Here is a 5288-nt window from a genome sequence, read left to right as displayed (position 1 = left end):
GCCCGCCCAGCCACCAACCATGAAGAGCTGTGGAAGGCATACCTACAGGGGGAGAAGTGCGTCTTAGCACCAGGGAAGGTGTGCTGGCTCTTTCACCAATACAAAACACCTACGTGTGACCCCTTTGTCTCTCCAGGGCCATCTCCTAGTCATTACTAGTACCCTCTGGCAGAAGGCTGGTCGGATGGCCATGGAGGGGCTTGTTCCTACTGTGGGACCCTGGGCTTGCCTGCAAATGAGCTTGGATCCTACCCTGAGCAAGGGCAGGGGAGCTCTACACATGATGCCTTGTGAATACCCCATGAATGGGAAAGGTGCTGGGACAATAATGGGGGTGTAGACTGGAGTAGAGCCTGCAGTGCTGTGCCCAGGCCAGTGCTGGGAGTGACTGCGAAGAGAAGAGGGGGGAAGGACCCAAGAAGGTGGACCCCAGTGTGCAACTCCAGCACAGCCTCCTTTGTGAGGGGCCTGGCAGTCACACCCTTATGGGCAGAGAGAATGGGGCTTGGTGCCTTGTACCCGCCTGGACTGGCCTAGTTGATGGGGGAGGGGGAAGACCAGAGGGCAGGCACCTGGGTTCCAGGCAGAGGGGTCCGTGCCCACCCGAGCCCCTATACCTGTATCTCTTGTCATCCAGCGGCATGAAATCCATGAGCAGCACATAGTCAGCCAGCGGATCCAGGCCTGAGAGCTTCACCTGGAAGGTGGGGAACATCCTCCTGCAGGGACAGGAGAAGGGGTGGGCATGAGGATGGTGATGGAGGGGGCGCTGCAAGGAGAGAGGGTCTCAACTTTGGGGACACAGCATTGGCTGGGCACAGATGCACTGCCTTTCTGTGGAGGTGTAGTGCTGAGGACAGAGGACTGAGCCCATCCTGTGGAGGTTGCAGTGTTGAGCAGGCACAGAGGTACAATGCACTGCCCATGGTGCTGCCCCTGCCCCTGCTCCTGCCATGCCCATGCAGTGCCTCCCCCTACCTCCCTGCCTTGGTGACAATCATCTCAGTGCCCAGGCGGTTGAACTCCTCCCACAGGCTCCGCATCTCCAGTTGCACTGACACGTTGGATACACGCTGGTTCTTCCTGTCCTGCTGGGCATCATCCCTGAGCCCTGCGGACCCCTCCACAGCCAATGCACCCAACCTTGCACAGGCCTGTGGGACCCCGAGCAGGCAGGGAGTCCCCCCAGAGCTGCCCCACTCCGGGCTGGAGAAGGGGCCTCCGTCTGCAGCCAGGACGCTCAGGCTGGCTGTGATGAAGGCTGCAAAAGGAGAAAGAAAGGGTGCCAGTCCCCACAACAACCATGGAGCTTCAACACAGACATGGGGAGTGTGCGTTTAGGAAGGGGAGTCCTTACTCCAGTGATAGCTGGCAGCCCCAGGAGACATGTGGGGCTGGGGCACATGAGGCACCCTCCAGTCTGGGCACCCTCCAGCCAAACCTGCCCAGGTTTCTGGACTATAAAATTGTTCAGGATAAATGGCAGTGCCTTCAGCCCAGTCCGCCGCCTCCATCCAGTGCCCCCCCCAAGCGGGTTACGCCTCCATCCAGTGCCCCCCCCAAGCGGGTTACGCCTCCATCCAGTGCCCCCCCCAAGCGGGTTACGCCTCCATCCAGTGCCCCCAGCTGCCTCCATCCAGTGTCTCCATCTCTGACTTCCCCCATGGCCCTGCCCCTTTATGTCCCCTCTGCAACCATCATGGTTTACACAACATCCCGTTCATGGGTCATTGCACTCCCTGACCATCACTGTTATAATCAGCAGTCTGCACATGCTTCACTTCCCTGGTCCTTCAACAGTCTCATCTCCTTTCAGCCCCCTTTGGGAGACTACCTGCACTCTGCTACATTAGACCAAGACCCATAGTCCCCACCAGCCCATCTGCAGTGAAGCTCCTCATCCTGGGGCAGCCCCTGCAGCAACCAGTCACAAAGCTCCAGCCCCTGGAGTTGTGACCTCCCTTTCTGGTGCTTGCTTGTGTAATTTATCATCCTGGATATGTGTCAACCCAGGGCTGCTCCATGTGGGCCCCCCTGTATCACCCTCCCCTTTCCAAATGCACACTCTGAAACATCCTGTTTCCCCTCCTTTACACCTAACAGGCATTCCTGGCTGCTCCTGTTGCCCAGCCAAACCAGAGCCAGATCAGAGACGTCCTGATCTCTTCATCATATTTTTCATATAACATGACATGAGCACAGAGCCCTGGCTCCCAGCACTCCCCTCCTCCCACCTTGCTCTAACCTGCCAGTGCTACTATATAACCCAGGACTTCTGGCTTCCAGCCCTCCTGCTCTAACCCTTGACAACCAGGTATTTCGAGGTGCGGGTGCACTTCTGGGTGCCCAGAAGGTTTTTGAACATAATAAGCGCTGTACCGCCAGTAATCTCCATAGCTAAGTCAATAACATGAGACTGCAGCACCATGGCCAGATCCACTGGGGGGGTCTGGCATACAGATTTGCACACATGCACAACCTGCCCATGCTCAGCCCTCTTGATATTCAGCAACTCACTGCCAGGGTGTGGATCTGAAATGTGGCTGCCCATCCCTGTGCGCAGCACATGGATCCTGGGGCTGCCAGCAGTCACTGGGCTAGATTGAAGCCAGGGACCAATGATCAACCAGGAAGGGCCCAAAGCAGAGGATCCCAGGGGCAGTTTACCTGTCATGAGTATCACGAAGCAAGCAGTTTGGGGTTGTGCCGGGCAGAGTCCCTTCCCCAGCTCAGCACCGCGTCCCAGCACTCTGGTCACCAGCTGGCTCAATGAGCCTCTGCACAGGTCTGGGAGGTTTTTATTGTCCTCTTGGTGGGTGGAGAGATGCTCGCTACTGTCAGCTGCGTGGCATAGAGATGAACAGGGCGGGGCGGGCAGTTCCTCAGGGGGCACTAGCTGGCTTGGGACGCTGACTAGCATGGACTTGGAGCGTGCCGGCAACAACTGTGTGATGAGCTACTGATGAGTGATAAGCAAACGGGGACTGGGGAGCATGTGCTGGACTCAACTGTGCTGCAGGGCACTGACCTCCCTGGGAAGATGAGGGCAACAAGGCCTCCAGACTAGCCTCTGCTGTTGGTAAGATGCTGGTAAGGCCTCTTCCACCCCTCTATAAAAGGGGGAGAGTGGTGGCCTTTGCAATGTGAAGTGCTCTGGTGTTTGTGGATGCTGGGCAGGTGCTGTGAAGCTCATCATTCCCAGTGCCTCCTGGATTTTGGGCAGAAACCTAATTGGTACCTAATACTTTTCATATCACTCTGGCATCTTTGAATCTGGCACTGTACTTTGCCTGTATCTGGGGCATTTACATGGTGAAAACATTTTGTCTGGAAGGACCCCACTGGGAAACATAGGGTCTGCCTAGGACTGGCAGGTCTGTGCCACCTATAACCAGATCAATGGCCTGAAATAGAGTTAATTCAACAGGCCCAGCTGAGATACCCGCCCCAGCCCAACCTGGAGTCTGGTGAGAGTGTGAGAACAACAAGACTATGCTACCAGGACCCTTTCAGCACCATGTGGCCTGGAGTAATTCAGTGCTTAGTGCTGATGATCCCTAACCATCAAACTCTTCTTACTGTTGGCTCAAAAAGCTATAAAAAGCCACAGGGGCTGGCTCCCTTATTGCCTTTTCCCATTTGCAGCCTAGCAATGGGAAATTGTGGGTAATTGTGTGACACACTGTTAGATGGCATTAACTGTCCTCTCTCTGGGGAGACCAGGCCCACAGTGCAGGGGGGAGGAGAAGGAGCTGGACCAGCAGGAACTGTCCTTGTGGCTGGAGTCTGATCTAGTTTTCCCACAGTAGCTTATGCTATAACCTGTCCTTCTGGGACCTGCTCAGCAGCCCAAGCACTGGGCTGCCTCTGGCTTTGTTCCTGGCTGCCTTCGGTCATGGGGTGCTGTCCAGGCTGGAATTCCCTTGGTTGGCTCCTCCAGCCTCTTATTAGACAAAGGCATGAAAGAGGAATGGGGGGAAAAAAGATGAAAAAGGGACCAGCAAGACCAACTGTCTGCAGTGCCTGCCTGGTGGTGAGGGCTCATGACCATCCCCCAGGGCCCGCACTTCCTGCTTGTACATCTCACAGAGGTCTCTGTCCCCTCCCAAGCCAAGGAACTTCTCCTGTTCCCATCTGGGACAGCGGGCCCTGGCCTAACACCCAGCCCCCTCAGCACCTCCCAGCTGTCAGCCAAGGAGCTGGATGAAGCAGCAGGTTTTCCAGACTGGAGCTGCTTGCAGGGCACGCCTGTATTTTCACCAGTAGGTTTCACAGGGAATAAGTATTTCTGCTGGGCTTGTTAGCAAGGCACTTCAGAGACCTACTGGCTGGCCTAGTTCAGCTACAAGGATACTAGCCAATACTGCAATGCACAGCAATCTGGCTGTGTGCCAGATGTGACTTGGGGCCATGGCTGCAGGCTTGCCCACGGTTGCAAGGAAGCATGGGGTAGTCGGGATGGAGGGACAGATGCCCAGGGCTGCTCCAGCAGGAAAGAAGCAGGAGCAGAGTGGCTCTATGGAGACCTGACTGTGAACACTCTGCAGAGGGTGGGCATTGCGGGAGCAGCTGTCCTAGTGGCCGTGGAGGGCGGGTGCCTGTAGGGCCTGCAGAGGGGTTAGGGGCACTCTGTGGGGGAAGGGGAGAGGAGGGCTCAGGCCGGACAGGAGGCAGGTCCTTCCTTAAACATTCTTCTTTACAGCAAGTCCAGGCCCTTAAGGAGCAGGCCAGCTCTACCCCCGTCCAGATGCCCTGACACCTCCTGCCAGGACTCTTTGGACCCTGAGCAGCTGCCCACCCCCTGATGGCACTGCCCGTGGCTCTGGCAGTTAGTGATGGCAGAGCTGGAGAAGACCAATGTGCACTTCTCAGACCCCATTCTCCCCCACCCCTATGACACTCACCTATACCCATCCCTGTCCCCTCCCACATTGTTCTCACTCCCATTTCTCTTGCTGGGTGATGTCCTGGGGATCTAGAGATGCCAGATATGGCAGTCAATAAAAACTGTTATCTGGCTCTCTGCAGCCGCTTAACCCACAGATGCTCCCAGTTTGGGCACTCTGAGTGCCCCATAGAGGACAGGGGCCCTTGTGAGCCCCCATTCTGACACTCCACCTCCGCAGGCCCCTGTGGCAGAACCCAGCTCTACCCTGTGTATTCCCTTCTGGTGCTGGCAGGTCTCACCACTCACTGGCAGGCACATATTGAGCACCGAGACAAGGAGTGAGAGCAGGCATGGCCACAGCAAGTTCCCCCGGCTGAGGAAGGGGAGGAACCAGAAGTGG

This window comes from Crocodylus porosus, unplaced genomic scaffold (assembly GCF_001723895.1).
Source record: "Crocodylus porosus isolate Cpor-Errol unplaced genomic scaffold, CroPor_comp1, whole genome shotgun sequence".
NCBI lineage: Eukaryota > Metazoa > Chordata > Crocodylia > Crocodylidae > Crocodylus > Crocodylus porosus.
Note: the sequence above shows the minus strand (reverse complement) of the source record.